The sequence below is a fragment of the Hyla sarda genome, chromosome 6, assembly GCF_029499605.1.
Source record: "Hyla sarda isolate aHylSar1 chromosome 6, aHylSar1.hap1, whole genome shotgun sequence".
Taxonomy (NCBI): domain Eukaryota; kingdom Metazoa; phylum Chordata; class Amphibia; order Anura; family Hylidae; genus Hyla; species Hyla sarda.
In genome coordinates this window covers 89,580,266-89,597,151 of record NC_079194.1, presented here as the reverse complement: position 1 = coordinate 89,597,151, position 16,886 = coordinate 89,580,266, and the positions used below count along the sequence as shown (strand labels likewise).

At 42.0% G+C, this 16,886-nt stretch overlaps 1 protein-coding gene across 1 annotated transcript in view; it reads left to right on the top strand.

Moving 5' to 3' along the window:
• Window positions 1-16,886, top strand: part of ERC2 (ELKS/RAB6-interacting/CAST family member 2) — a 950,023-nt gene that overhangs the window by 45,805 nt on the left and 887,332 nt on the right. The gene's annotated exons all lie outside the window — the stretch shown is intronic.

Here is a 16,886-nt window from a genome sequence, read left to right as displayed (position 1 = left end):
ATGGTTAAAGTGCTGGTGAAACGGATTTAAATGATGTATTACTCTGGATCTGTTCTTTGGTTTCAGATCTATGTGCTCTATTAGGCCATGTTCACACAGCAGAATGTCTGTGCGAAATTCCGCCTGAATATTCTGCACAGACACTCTGCAGCAGCAGAGTCCCATTGATTTCAGTGGAATTCTGCTGCACTGCTCACACAGCAGAATTTCTGTGCCAGAAACAACTGATTCTATTCTCTCTACTGATTCCACAAGAAAATGCATTGCCATCTATGAGACTGTGCATTTCTGAGCGGTCCTAGGGCCGGCATGTTCTGCTGACGATCCGTCATGGAATGTCCGCACGGAAAATCTCTGTGCAGACATTCCACTGACAGAGGACCTCTGGCAGAACTATGTGAACAAAGCCTTAGGGTCATTTGCTGATATGTTAATTAACCCCATTTGCACAGTGGAGGTGGGTGTATTGAGCTTCCCTGCCTCTGACCCCTTCTGCTCCAATATGCCCGCCAACCTTATAAATATTTATAGTCTTCACACATGTAAACGGCATATTGGAGCAGAGGGCGGTGGAGACAAAGAAGCTCAAAACACCGGCTCTCATCTCCATTGGGCAAAGGGGATTAATTAACATATAAGCTACGGACCCTAATACAACAGGTAGCTGGTGCCAGACCACTGATCTGGGTGAGTAATACATCATTTTAATCGGTTCATCCCTCTCTTACATTACTTTTCTACTAACTTTGGTCTGCTGCCTAGAAGGAAGCTAAGATCTGACTGCTCAGCTTGTTTTATCTATGCAGGGAGCACAGAGATAAGTGCAGGGATCTTTACATAGTTTTCAGAGGATCTGGGCACCTATGCGACAACAGACTGTCTCTAAGCAGGGGGAACTTAACCCCTTAAGGACTCAGGGTTTTTCCGTTTTTGCACTTTAGTTTTTTCCTCTTTACCTTTTAGGGTGCGTTCCCACAGGGCGTATACGCAGCGTATTTGACGCTGCGCAAAATGTATGGCAGCAGCGGGAAATACGCTGCGTATCCCTTGCTCACTATACACACAGGGCTTTCCAGCGACTGCCCTATGTGTGTAGTGAGTTTTGGAGGCGGAGCCGCGCGTCACAGACACGTCGGCACACGGCCCCGCCTCCAAAACTCACTACACACATAGGGCTGCCGCCGGAAAGCCCTGTGTGTATAGTGAGCAAGGGATACGCAGCGTATTTCCCGCTGCTGCCATACATTTTGCGCAGCGTCAAATACGCTGCGTATACGCCCTGTGGGAACGCACCCTTAAAAATCATAACCCTTTCAATTTTCCACCTAAAAATCCATATTATGGCTTATTTTTTGCGTCACCAATTCTACTTTGCAGTGACATCAGTCATTTTACCCAAAAATTCACAACGAAACGGAAAAAAAAATCATTGTGCGACAAAATCGAAGAAAAAACGCCATTTTGTAACTTTTGGGGGCTTCCGTTTCTATACAGTGCATATTTTGGTAAAAATGACACCTTATCATTATTCTGTAGGTCCATACGGTTAAAATGATACCCTACTTATATAGGTTTGATTTTGTCGTACTTCTGGAAAAAATCATAACTACATGCAGGAAAATTTATACGTTTAAAAATGTCCTCTTCTGACCCCTATAACTTTTTATTTTTCCATGTACAGGGCGGTATGAGGGCTCATTTTTTGCGCCGTGATCTGAAGTTTTTATCGGTATGATATTTGTTTTGATCGGACTTTTTGATCACTTTTTATTCATTTTTTAATGGTATTAAAAGTGACCAAAATACGCTTTTTTGGACTTTGGAATTTTTTTGCGCGTACGCCATTGACCGTGCGGTTTAATTAATGATATATTTTTATAGTTTGGACATTTACGCACACGGCGATACCACATATGTTTATTTTTATTTACACTGTTTTATTTTTTTATGGGAAAAGGGGGGCGATTCAAACTTTTATTAGGGAAGGGGTTAAATGACCTTTATTAACACTTTTTTTTTACTTTTTTTTTTGCAGTGTTATAGGTCCCATAGGGATCTATAACACTGCACACACTGATCTCTCATGCTGATCACTGGCGTGTATTAACACGCCTGTGATCAGCGTTATCGGTGCTTGACTGCTCCTGCCTGGATCTTAGGCACGGAGCAGTCATTTGTCAATCGGACACCGAGGAGGCAGGTAAGGGCCCTCCCGGTGTCTTGCAAGCTGTTCGGGATGCCGGGATTTCACCGCGGCGGTCCCGAACAGCCCGACTGACTAGTCAGGATACTTTCACTTTCACTTTAGAAGCGGCGGTCAGCTTTGACCGCCGCTTCTAAAGGGTTAATACCGCACATTGCCGCGATCGGCGATATGTGGTATTAGCCGCGGGTCCCGGCCATTGATGAGCGCCGAGACCGACGCGATGTGATGCGGGGTCACAGCGCGACCCTGCTTCATATCGCGGGAGCCGGCGCAGGACGTAAATATGCGTCGTTAAAGGGGTATTCCTGTGGGAATTTTTTTTTTCATATCATATGGCTCCAAAAAGTTAAATAGATTTGTAAATTATCTTAACCCTTTCAGTACTTATCAGCTGCTGTATGCTCCAGAGGAAGTTAAGTTGTTCTGTTCTGTCTGACCACAGTGCTCTCTGCTGACACCTCTGTCTGTGTCAGGAACTGTCCAGAGTAGGAGCAAATCCCCATAGCAAACCTCTCCTACTCCGGACAGTTCCTGACATGGACAGAGTTGTCAGCAGACAGTACTGTGGTTAGACTGAAAAGAGCTACTCAACTACCCCTGGAGCATGCAGCAGCTGATAAGTACTGGAAGGATTAAGATTTTTTTAATAGAAGTAATTTACAAATCTGTAAAACTTTCTGGCACCAGTTGATTTGAAAAAATAGAAATAGTTCTCCACTGGAGTACCCCTTTAAGGCTGCCACATGTGCAGAGGAGTTTTTGATGGAGAGCAAAGATATTTCCTGAGATTCTATCTGCACTATCCTCCCCACCCCCTCTCCTGTCAATCATAACAGAGCTGCATGATTCAAGTTACCACAGCTGGTTCAAAGCTCTAGAAGCAGAAGTAGAAGAAGAAGAAAGGCAGAGCCCGTGTTATGCATCTCTCCATGAGTACCTGGGACATGTGCGTTGGCAGCCTACTCACTGTTCACTTGCCAGGAGGCAGAATAAGCAGTTAATATGTAGTTAAAATGTAGAATATGTTTCATACATTTGTATAGATACTGGAACTAAATCCATTATTTAAAAGATCAAAAATCTTGTATGTCTCAGTTCATGAAGTGGTACCATGCTGTTCTAAGTTGCGTCTAACTGTTCCTTTCACTTGACTTGTGCAGGAAGTTCTCCTCTCCCATTGATGTGTTCTGTACTGTTCTTTCACTTCATGTTTTCAGATCTTTTTTTTTACATTGCTACTTTTTCTTGGTTTTCCTTTCATTGATGGCACAGCTTCATAACCTTGAAGATAACTATTGAAAACTGGATACATTCTTTAAAAATGATATATGCATGGCCCTTTTTTATTTACCAGTTTCTGCATAAATCATGTAAAACATGGATGGCTTTCAGGATTTGGAGTTCGGATCTTTTTTGTATTACATTTCTATAGAAAAACATATTTTTAAATAATCAATTAGGGAATTGTGAGTTGATAGAGGAAAGGCTCTTCAATTCAGGACCCTTGTTTTCTCACCCAGATTAGAAAGCACCCTACGTCTGTTTTATGTGTCAGCATACTGGCAGAAAGGTATGCAGACATATATCATGGCATACCCTCGGTGGTCTACATGCAGGCTTTCTACATGTATTTTTATTTATTTTTAAATAGAGAAAACTTAAAGGGGTACTCCGCTCCTAGACATCTTATCCCCTATCCAATGTCAGAACAAGTGGGGTTAAATGGCTCTGACAGTTCTTTCTGTTTTGTTTTGGTTTTAACTATGCCCAGCTGCTTGGACTGGTCAGCTGACCTTGATGAGAGCACCTTGTATGGACCTATTTAACCTGGCAGTCTGCTCTTATTCCTCGCCTGCAAAAGAGCTCCTACTCCTAGCTAGCGTTTGTATTGTATCTTGAAATTTTGGCATATTTAATCCATTGGCTCCACTTTCGGACTGTTTCTGAGATTTGGCATATCTGTTATACTAACTTGTTATACGTATCTTGGTACTGACTCGGCGTGTGGACTTTTGTGTGTATGATTAATTCTGTCAGTGTGTGTGTGTTTCCATACAGTGTCCCGACCTCCATTTGTATTATAGTTTATTTTGTTGACATTTGACTCCCTGCCCTTATTTAGACAGGGACTGTCACCGTGGTTGTGGACTCATCGCCTAGGGTGGGTACGCAAGTAGATAGGGCAAGTGGGAGCAGGTGAGTTTAGGGCTTCACTCTTCCATGCTCAGACTTGACAACCAAAGAATAGAGAATAAGATGTCTGATCGCGAGGGTCCCGCCGCTGGCAACCACTGCGATCTCTCCTGCAGCACCCTGTGCCATCTGCTGCACAGAGTGAACTTCGCTCCTTGCCTGATGACAGGTGATACAGGGGCCAGAGTATTAAGGCGTCACAACCTGCCCCCTTAATGCAGATCTATGGGAGGGGGCATGGTGACCATCAAGCCCACTCTCATAGACTTTTATTGAGGGGGGCGGGGCGTGATGTCACAATACTCCGGCCCCTGTATTGCCCGTCATTAGGTACGGAATTTCGCTCCGTGCAGCAAATGACACAGGGTGCTGCAGGAGAGATCATCAGGGTTCCCAACGGCAGGACCCCCGCGACCAGACATCTTATCCCCTTTCCTTTGGATAGGACATAAGATGTCTAGGGCCAGAGTACCCCTTTAAGCAGTGGCGTTGCGACCCGGGTGCGGGGGGTGCGGCCCGCACCGGGTGACACCAACCTAATGGGGTGACACCAAGACGCTCCGTAGCCGCACCCCCCCAGCTACACAGACACTACCTCCCCCATCGGTGCCCGACCGGCCTCCCATCCGTCAGCACAACCCCCCCCCCCCCGCGCTGTGTGTGCCCGTCCATCAGCAACCCCCCTCTTTCTCCTGCACTGTGCGCCCGTCCATCATCACACACCCCCTCACCTTCACCAGCATTGTGCCCGGCCTCCGCTCCCACGTCTGCGCCGGCCTGACGTCACACCGTATGGCCGCGCAGGAGGACGTCAGTTACGTCACTCGCACGGCGCCCGGTGAGAAGGAGCGCTGCGCTGGATGGGTGAGTGTGTGTGTCTGTCTCTATCTATGTTTGTGTGTGTGAGACTCTGTGTGTGTATGAGACTCTGTGTGTGTGTGACTGTGTGACTCTGTGTGTGTGTGTGTGACTGTGTGTGTGACTGTGAGTGTGTATTTGTGTGTGAGTCTCTCTGTGTTGTATGTGTTTTTTTGTGTGTGTGTGGGGGGGGGGGGGGGGGGGGTGGTATAACCAGCAATCTATTGTGGGGAACCTGCGGCCTAATGTGGGGAAACTACTACCAAGTGTGGGGAGTGTATGCTACCTTATGTGGGGAATCTGTGCTACCTAATGTGGAGAATCTGTGCTACCTAATGTGGGGAATCTGTGCTACCTAATGTGGGGAAATTGCTACCTAATGTAGGGTAACTGGTACCTACCTAATGTGGGGGAACTGGTACCAAATGTGGGGAATCTATGCTGCCTAATGTGGGGAATAGATGCTACCTAATGTGGGGAAACTGCGACCTACCTAATGTGGGGGAACTGCTGCCTACCTAATGCTCCCCCCCCTGGCAGTAGCACCCTCATCATCCACCAGCAACACCCCCCCCCCCAGCAGCACCTCCATCAGCAGATCCTGATGGTGGATGATGGCGGTGCTCCTGCCAGGAGGATGATCCTGCCGATGGATGATGGGGATGATACTGCCAGGGGGGATGGCTAGTAGCACCCTCATCATCCTCCAGCAACACCCCCTGAGTAGTAGCACCCCCATCATCCACTAGCAACACCACCAATACCCCCCTCCCGTGGTAATAGCATCAGCTAACGGATGTTGAGGGGTGTTACTGCGGTTGTGGTATTATATTCAGAGGGTGCACTGTATGGCAACGTTATATTCAGAGGGCGCAGTTTGTGGTAGTATTATATTCAGAGGGCGCAGTTTGTGGTAGTATTATATTCAGAGGGCGCAGTTTGTGGTAGTATTATTAGAGATGAGCGAACTTGCAGTAAATTCGATTCGTCACAAACTTCTCGGCTCGGCAGTTGATGACTTATCCTGCGTAAATTAGTTCAGCCTTCAGGTGCTCCGGTGGGCTCGGAAAGGTGGATACATTCCTAGGAAAGAGTCTCCTAGGACTGTATCCACCTTTTCCAGCCCACGGGAGCACCTGAAAGCTGAACTAATTTATGCAGGAAAAGTTATCAACTGCCGAGCAGAGAAGTTTGTGACGAGTTGAATTTACTGTAGTTTGCTCATCTCTAATTATTATATTCAGAGGGCGCAGTGGGTGGTAGTATTATATTCAGAGGGTACAGGATGTGGCGGTATTATATTCAGGGGTACAATATGTGGCAAATTTATATTCAGGGGTACAGTATGTGACAGATTTATATTCAGGGGTACAGTATGTGGCAGATTTATATTCAGAGGGTACAGTATGTGGCAGATTTATATTCAGAGGGTACAGTATGTGGCAGATTTATATTCAGAGGGTACAGTATGTGGCAGATTTATATTCAGAGGGCACAGTATGTGGCAGATTTATATTCAGAGGGCACAGTATGTGGCAGATTTATATTCAGAGGGTACAGTATGTGGTAGTATTATATTCAGTGGGTACAGTGTGTGGCGGTATTATATTCAGGGGTACAGTATGTGGCAGATTTATATTCAGAGGGTACAGTATGTGTTGGTATTCAGAATGTACAGTGTGTGGTAGTATTATATTCAGAGGGTACAGTGTATGGAAGGTTTATAATCAAAGAGTATAGTAGTATTATATTTAGAAGATACAGTGTCTCTCAGGTTTATAATAATAATTGTTTTCATATAGAGGATAAGAATGCGCTGACATAGTGAGGAGACGTCTGGGCGTCACATTCTGCAGACAGAAGTTTTAGCTGGAACAAGTCCTGGCGGTATGTACCATCCGAATTAGATAAGGAAAGACTATAGAGAAGACGTCACCTGTAGTCACTGATATCATTGTACATTCTCCTCACTATAGAGAAGACGTCACCTGTAGTCACTGATATTGTGTATTCTCCTCACTATAGAGAAGACGTCACCTGTAGTCACTGATATCATTGTACATTCTCTTCACTATAAAGAAGACGTCACCTGTAATCACTGATATCATTGTGTATTCTCCTCACTACAGAGAAGACGTCACCTGTAGTCACTGATATCATTGTGTATTCTCCTCACTATAGAGAAGACGTCACCTGTAGTCAGATATCATTGTGTATTCTCCTCACTATAGAGAAGATGTCACCTGTAGTCACTGATACCATTGTACATTCTCCTCTCTACATCAGAGCTGTAGTCACTTGTCAGTTCTACAGTTAGGTCAGTGAAACTACAACTCCCAGCATAACCTCACCACTGCTCAAAGGGGTACTCTACTGGAAAACATTTTTTTTTTTAATCAGCTGGTGCTACAAAGTTAAACAGATTTGTAAATTACTTCTATTTAAAAATCTTAATCCTTCCAGTACTTATTAGCTGCTGTATAAGCGATTCACAGGAAGTTATTTTCCGTTTTAATTTATTTTCTGTCTGACCACAGTGCTCTGTGCTGACACCTCTGTCCATGTCAAGAACTGTCCATAGTAGGAGCAAATCCCCATATCAAACCTATCCTGCTCTGGACAGTTCCTGACATGGACAGAGGTGTCAGCAAATAGCACTGTGGTCAGACTGGAAAGAACTACACAACTTCCTGTGGAGCATACACCAGCTTATAAGTACTGTAAGTATTAAGATTTTAAATAGAAGTAATTTAAAAATCTGTTTAACTTTCTGGCACCAGTTGATATAAAAGTAAATGTTTTCCAGTGGAGTACCCCTTTAAGTAATTCTGGGAGCTGTATATTTCAATGGTGAAAACTTCTTTAACACTTTCCCATTCTGTGGCAACTGGTATATCTGATTATTATACTGGAATTTCTCACAATGCGCTACACCAGTGGTGTCTGTCACAACAGGCTAAAAACTTACTGAGGGGGGGGGGAGGTATGGGGGTGACACCATTTTCTACCGCACCGGGTGACACCAACCCTAGCAACGCCACTGCCTTTAAGTCAGCATTAGACTACATTGCGTCCACTAAAGTAAACGCTGGTATCCTGATATGTTTGTTTTCTCATTTAAATTTAAACAATTTTTTTTTTCCTACTTAGTTCAAACAAAACAAATGTACACTATACAACGCTACTGGGAATAAGAAATAAGAAACTGCATATAGTAAACAATGTAATGGCACAGCAACATATTGTCGCAGTATTAATAAAGGCATAACTCAATTATGAAATAAGGGCATAAAAATATTAATTATGAAAGATAAAAAATATGAAAATTATCAAAAATGTTTGCAATTATGACCTGGTGAATTGCAGACCAATAAAATCTTTACAATCCACATGTGAGCCAACGATTTACTTTTTGATGTGAGACGACGTTAACGCTTAGGATGTAAAAATATGCAGATTTATTGGTTATAAATATAAATCGGTAATAACACGATGGTATATAAAATGAATATTGATTCAATATTTTTATATCAATATTAGTATAACAGTACAAGCTTGTTAATTGACTACTTAACAGTAGTTCAATAAAATGAGTTGTGAGTAACTATGTTACAATTCAACAAGAGTTATTAGGTTAGGATATAATATAGAAAAAATAGGTATATATTCTGCAAGAAGAAACCTCATGAAATCATAATGGGCAATATCTAATTTGTAGACATATCAATGTGGAATGATAAATTACACTCCACCGTCTTCTAACTCACTACACGTCACATGATTCAAGAATGGGCAATTCCATCTAAGGATATAACATGGAAGAAATACGGTATCCTTTCGTCCCATTCTGGAGTATTTTACACAATTGACTATTAAAGGAGTACTTTGGTGGGAAATTTTTTTTTCATATCAACTGGCTCCAGAAAGTTAAACAGATTTGTAAATAACTTCTATTAAAAACATCTTAATCCTTCCAGTACTTCATCATCAGCTGCTGTATGCTCCACAGGAAGTTGAGTTCTTGTTTTCTGTCTAACCACAGTGGTCTCTTCTTACACCTCTGTCTGTGTCAGGAACTGTCCAGAGTAGATGCAAGTCCCCATAGCAAACCTCTCCTGCTCTGGACAGTTCCTGGACAGAGGTGTCAGCAGAGAGCATTGTGGTCAGACAGAAAATAACAGCAGCAGCTGAAAAGTACTGGAAGGATTAAGATTTTTTAATAGAAGTAATTTACAAATCTGTTTAACTTTCTGACACCAGTTGATTTAAGAATAATGTTTTCCACCAGAGTACCCCTTTAACCACTTAAGGACCAAGGGCATACAGGTACGCCCTGACATCCTGGTACTTAAGGACCAAGGGCATACCTGTACGCCCATAGGAATTCTGGTCTCCACCGCTCGCCGGGCGGGGTCTGAACCGGGATGCCTGCTGGAATCATTCCGCAGGCACCCTGTGCAAACCCCTAGGGGGGTCCTGAGACCCCCCCATGTCGGCGATTGCCACATATCGCCGATCAATTCAGATCGGTGACTTGCGGCGATTCTGGGTCAATCGGGCCACCAGTGGCCCGGAAAACAAGGGTGATTGGTGCAGTACGGGATGGCACCAAGCACCCTTGCTCAGCAGGAGTGAGGTGGCACCCGTCCTGCTGGGCGACATCAGCGGGTGATCGGCAGTGGAGGGAGGGGGTGATCGGCGGTGGGGGGTGTGGGGAAGCTCACATGGGGTCCGGTGTGGTGGCGGTCCCAAGCGGCGGCGGTGGTGTCCTGAGGCGGCGGTCTGTGGTGGAGGGATCCAACAGCAGGAGGTAAGTACTGTTTGTCTCCTGCTGTTGCTTAGCATCAACTCCCAGCATGCACAGCCAAAGGGCATGCTGGGAGTTGTTGTTCTACAACAGTTGCCCCCCCCCCCTCAAATGCGCATGGTGCTCTCTCTCTTCGGAGCACTGTGGTATTTCAAGGCAACAGTTTGTGCCACTCTCCTTATTCAGGAGAAATCGCCTAACAAATTTTGGTGGTCTTTTTCTCCTTTTACCCCTTATCAAAAGGTAAAGTTGGGGTCTACTCCAGCATGTTATTGTAGAAAAATTTATTTTTTACACTTACATGCTGGTGTTGCCCCATACTTTTCATTTTCACAAGAGGTAAAAGGAAAAAAAGACCACCAAAATTACGGAAATACCCCATATGTGGACATAAAATGCTCTGCGGGTGCACAACAAGGCTCATGAGTGAGAGCACCATGTACATTTGAGGTGATTTGCTCAGGGGTGGCTGATCGTTACAGCGGTTCCCACATGGAAACTACACCCCTCACGGAACATAACAAGGGGTATAGTGAGCCTTTACACCCCACATGTGTCTGAAGAATTTTTGTTAAAGTTGGATGTGAAAATGAAAAATTTGTATTTTTTCAGTAAAATGCTGGTGTTATCCCAACTTTTTCATTTTCACAAGGGTAATAGGAAAAAATAATTTGTAACCCCATTTCTTCTGAGTATGGAAATACCTCATGTGTGGACCTAAAGTGCTCTGCTGGTGCACTACAGGGCTCAGAAGAGAAGGAGCGCCATTGGGCTTTTGGAGAGAGAACTTGTCTCCAGTGGGGTGTAAATGCTTACTGCACCCCTTATTACATTGAGGGGTGTAGTTTGCGAAATAGGGTCACATGTAGGGGGGTCCACTATTCTGGCACCATAGGGGCTTTGTAAAAGCATATGGCCCCCGACTTCCATTCCACACAAATTCTCTCTCCAAAAGCCCAATGATGCTCCTTCTCTTCTGAGCATTGTAGTTCGCCTGCAGAGCACTTTACAGCCACATATGGGGTATTTCCATAGTTGTAACCCCATACATAGAAATGGGGTTACAACTTTTGGGGGGGAGGCTTTTTCTCCTATTAACGCTTGTGAAAATGAAAAATTTGGGGTAACACCAGCATTTTAGTGAAAAAATTTAATTTTTCCTTTTCACTTCCAACTTTAGCAGTAATTTGTCAAACACCTTTGTAGCGTAAAGGCTCACCATACTCCTTGTTGCACTCCTTGAGGGGCGTTGTTTCCCAAATAGTGTGCAATGTTGGGCTTTTTTTTTGCTTTTCTGGCACCATAGGGGCTTCCTAAATGTGATTCCTATTCCTGTGGAACACTTAATGGGTTAACAAACTTTCTGAATGTCATTTTGAATACTTTGAGAGGTGCAGTTTTTATAATGGGCTCATGTATGTGGTATTTCTAACATGAAAGCCCCTCGAATCCACTTGAAAATAAACTGGTCCCTGAAAAATTACGATTGTTGCAATTTTTGTGGAAAATTGGAAAATTGCTGCTGAAATTTGAAGCCCTCTAATGTCTTCCAAAAGTAAAAACATGTCAACTTTATGATGCCAACATTAAGTAGACATATTGTATATGTGAATCAATATATCATTTATTTGGGATGTCCATTTTCAAAGTTTCAAAGTAAAACTTTTTTCTAATTTTTCATAAAATTTTTGAATCTTTCACCAAGAAATGTTGCAAGTATTGCCGTAAATTTACCACTAACATAAAGTAGAATATGTCACGAAAAAACAATCTCGGATTCAGAATGAAAAGTATTTTTTAATGCTTAAAGTTACATTGGTCAGATGAAAGGTGAAAATGGGCTTGGTCCTTAAGGGGTTAAAGGAAGCAAGGAATGGACAGGCACAGTAAAGGACTTTTAGTCCTGGTGGGTGCACAGTCCCAAGAAATCAAAGTAAATATAGATAATGAAGCGGCACTCCAAACGGATTCAATCCAGTGGTGTTTATTCACTCATCACATCAAAAGGTGCACCATTTCGATCCACAGTCCGGAACTTTCTCAAGCATCACAATACAGTGCATACACAGCATATATATATGGTGACAGGTGATTGTGACATCACCAATTAGGCGGTGTGTTCACCCATATTAACAATATCATTAACATAGTGTTTCTCTTGATCGTAAATCAGTCTCATGTTTGCAAATATTCAATAATAAAAGAATATGATCCATAACAATAACATATATAAAGTTATAATTACAGTGGGGATCAAAAGTTTGGGCACCCCAGGTAAAAATTTTTATTAATGTGCATAAAGAAGCCAAGGAAAGATGGAAAACACTCCAAAAGGCATCAAATTACAGATTAGACATTCTTATAATATGTCCACAAAAGTTAGATTTTATTTCCATCATTTACACTTTCAAAATAACAGAAAACAAAAAAAAGGCATCTGCAAAAGTTTGGGCATCCTGCAGAATTTATAGCATGCACTGCCCCCTTTGCAAAGCTGAGACCTGCCAGTGTCATGGATTGTTCTCAATCATCATCTTGTAAGACCAGGTGATGTCAAAGGTTTTAAATGCCCAGACTCATCTGACCTTGCCCAAACAATCAGCACCATGGGTTCTTCTAAGCAGTTGTCTAGAAATCTGAAACTGAAAATAGTTGACGCTCACAAAGTTGGAGAAGGCTATAAGAAGATAGCAAAACGTTTTCAGATGTCAATATCCTCTGTTCGGAATGTAATTAAGAAATGGCAGACATCAGGAAAAGTGGAAGTTAAAGCAAGATATGGAAGACCAAGAAAAATATCAGACAGAACAGCTCGCAGGATTGTGAGAAAAACAATTCAAAACCCACGTTTGACTGCACAATCCCTCCAGAAAGATCTGGCAGACACTGGAGTTGCGGTACACTATTCCACTATAAAGACATACTTGTACAAATATGGTCTTCATGGAAGAGTCATCAGAAGAAGACCTCTTCTACGCCCTTATCACAAAAATCAGCGTTTGATCCTTGCAATTGAACATATAGACAAGCCTGATGCATTTTTGAAACAAGTTCTGTGGACCGATGAAGTTAAAATTGAACTTTTTGGCTGGAATGAGCAAAGGTACGTTTGGAGAAGAAGGGAAACAGAATTTAATGAAAAGAACCTCTGTCCAACTGTTAAGCATGGGGGTGGATCGATCATGCTTTGGGGTTGTATTGCAGCCAGTGGCACAAGGAACATCTCACATGTAGAAGGAAAAAAGGATTCAATAAAATGTCAGCAAATTTTGGATGCTAACTTGATGCCATCTGTGAAAAAGCTGAAGTTAAGGAGAGGATGACTTCTACAAATGGATAATGATCCTAAACACACCTCGAAATCCACGGGGGATTACATCAAGAGGCATAAACTGAAGGTTTTGCCATGGCCTTCACAATCTCCTGACCTCAATATAATTGAAAATCTATGGATAGACCTTAAAAGAGCAGTGCGTGACAGACAGCCCAGAAATCTCAAAGAACTGGAAGACTTTTGTGAGAAAGAATGGGAAAAGATACCTCAAACAATAATTGAAAGACTCTTGGCTGGCTACAAAAAGCATTTACAAGCTGTGATACTTGCAAAAGGGGGCAGTACAAGATATAAATCTGCAGGGTGCCCAGACTTTTGCAGACACCAATTTTTTTGTTTTCTGTTATTTTGAAAGTGTAAATGATGGAAATAAAATCTAACTTTTGTTGACATATTATAAGAATGTCTAATCTGTAATTTGATGCCTTTTGGAGATTTTTCCATCTTTCCTTGGCTTCCTTATGCACATTAATACAAATTTTTACCTGGGGTGCCCTAACTTTTGATCCCCACTGTAAGTTTTTATATATGTAATTGATCATATTAAGACATGAACACAAGGGGAATGCACATGCACTTGTCTTTTATTATTGAGTATTTGCAAACATGAGATTGATTTATGATCACGAGAAACACTATGTTTATGATATTGTGAACACGCCCCCTAATTGGCGATGTCACAAACTCCTGTTACCATATAAATATGCTGCATATGCACTGTATTGTGATGCTTGAGAAAGTTCCGGACTGTGGATCGAAATGGTGTACCTTTTGCTGTGATGAGTGAATAAACACCACTGGATTGAATCCGTTTGGAGTGTCGCTTCATTATCTGTTTTTACTAATAAAATAGCTTAGCAATTCATTTTGGGGCATAGAATTAGCACAATATCTAAAGTTATCTGCTTTTTGATATAATATTAATAATCACCAGAACATAGAGAGGAGTAGAACAAAAAAAGGCAGCAGGGAGGTCTGGGAAGAGACGGGAGACCATAGAAATACATGTCTGATATGGGCTTTTTCGATTTTCATTGTTGAAGGATAACAGGTTTTGTTGCTTGTAAAATTTGGTGGTTAAAAAGGAACCTTTGGCCAACCTCCCTCCCCAACATAAGATTGCATTATTAAAATAACTTAGGGTACCCTGATCACTCACCTTTTTACAGTTTCTTGATATGCCTTTCCTTTCCTGAGATATGAGGGTTTATAGTTTGTCCAACAATTTAGGAAATTAGTCAGATGGGCGTGACCTCTAATTTTAATAATGGGAGTAAATATCAGGTGATGGGCGGGATTTTACAGTCAGAAAGTATGGATTAAACACACACCTTCCTTAACATACAAATATTCACAATATTTAAAGGGATACTCCGCACCTATACATCTTATCCCCTATCCAAAAGATAGGGAATAAGATGTCTGATCACGGGGGTCCCGCTGCTGGAAACCCCCATGATCTCTCCTGCAGCACCCTGTGTCATCTGCTGCACGGAGTGAACTTCGCTACTTGCCTGATGACGGGCGATACAGGGGCCGGAGTATTGTGACATCACAGCCCCGCCCCCTCTGGATGTCATGCCCCACCCCCTCAATGCAAGTCTATGGGAGGGGGCGTAGCTCCCATACTGAAGCAGGACATGATCCCCTTCCTTTCAGAGTCTGGGCCACAGGGCAGTATTCCAACATGATTAGGAACCCAAACACACCTGCAAGACATCCACTGACTTACTAAAGAAACGGAGGGTAAAGGTGATGGACTGGTCCAGCATGTCTCCAGACCTAAACCCTATTGAGCATCTGTGGGGCATCCTCAAATGGAAGGGGGGGGGAGAGCAAGGTCGCTAACACCCACCAGCTCTGTGATGGAGGACTCTAGTGGCAACCTGTGAAGCTCTGGTGAACTCCATGCCATAGAAACACACAAAATATGGTGGACACACAAAATATTCACACATTAGGCCCAATTCAGACATTTACACTTAGAGGTGTCCTCACTTTTGTTGCCAAAGTTTATACATTAATGGTATGTGTTGAGTTATTTTGAGGGGACACAACATTAAACACTGTTATACAGGTGGTGCACTCCTTTAAAGAGTAGCAGGAGTGTCATTTCTTTAGTGTTATCACATGAAAATCTATACAGATACTGTATTGAAAGTATCATCTCTTTTTATTTATTATTTTTTTTTTTTTTTGCCACAGGTCCTCTTTAAGAAAGTTTTTTTTAAAAGAAGATTGTTACATGTTATATTTAAATAAAAGAGTTGGTTATGGTGTTTTAGAAATCGGCACTCCTATTATTGTAGAATTTTAATAACTTCTTCCCAGAAGCCCCTAATCCTGTAGAGGCGCAAACCCAGCGAATGTCATTGTTCCGATTATATAACTTAGAGCCTATTTCTATTGTGAGACCAGCATTATACAGTATATGATTATATATGCTGCTAATAATAACTATTCAAATATATATTTTTTTATACGATAGTACTATTCAAATATTAGCACTTAGGGAATAACTGTTCAGAAATGTATTACTTTTATGTAGGTTTAGCCCTTCACATTATTACATGATTCTGTAGACTTTTTTTGCCCATCATTTTTGAGACCTGTCCTTGTATTTTATTTTACTTTTCTATTTAATTATATATCATAAGTTCTTATTATGTTCTGTTTCTTGAGATTTTAATCTATTTGACTCCAAGATAGGAACTCTATATTTGAGCTGTGTTCACTAGGCAGACTACAGTCTTAGCAGCTACAGTACGTCCGGTGAATAAATCAAACTTGGGTTGCAGTTCAATAAATGCCTTTGTCAATACAATGTAGAAATAGTATCTGTCTGTGATGTTATTCCCCTTCAGAAGTTTTATTAATGGTTTGTTACTGACCAATCTGTTAATGTTTTTTTTGGCATTGCACTGAACAAACATGCTGGTTTATGCTTAAAGGGAATGTTTCATCAGAAAATGACCTATTGTTCAAGTTTTTATGTTTTAAACATATTCTTAATGAATTTTAGGGAGTTTGTTGCATTTTCCTTTCTACTTTTATTAAATAATCTTGAAATGTTACACTTTTTATTCTGGCAATTAAGCCTAATCTGTCACTTCCTGTTCTGTAGTGAAATCATTCCAGTAGTGTCCTTCTTGTTATTACAGGCAGGATTACAGTAAAAGGTGACACACATATAAAGATGAGGCCATTCACTATTATGGTCACAGCCTCCCTCCCTGCATACTGATCTCTGCACAGGTCACAGAGCATGTCTAGAAAACATTTTCATAGGAGGCAATGAGTCCCTTTTAGTCAGTTGTTTTCTATGTCAATGTAGCTGCTGTACAGCATACCTCTAAATGCTATTAACAGAGCAGAGTAGAAGCTCAGGATATATGGCTGCCCCTATAATAATATACCAAAAATAAAATAAAAAAGTGTACAAGAACAGTTTTTAACCTCTCGGTTTGAATATTGAGCAGGGCTACTGA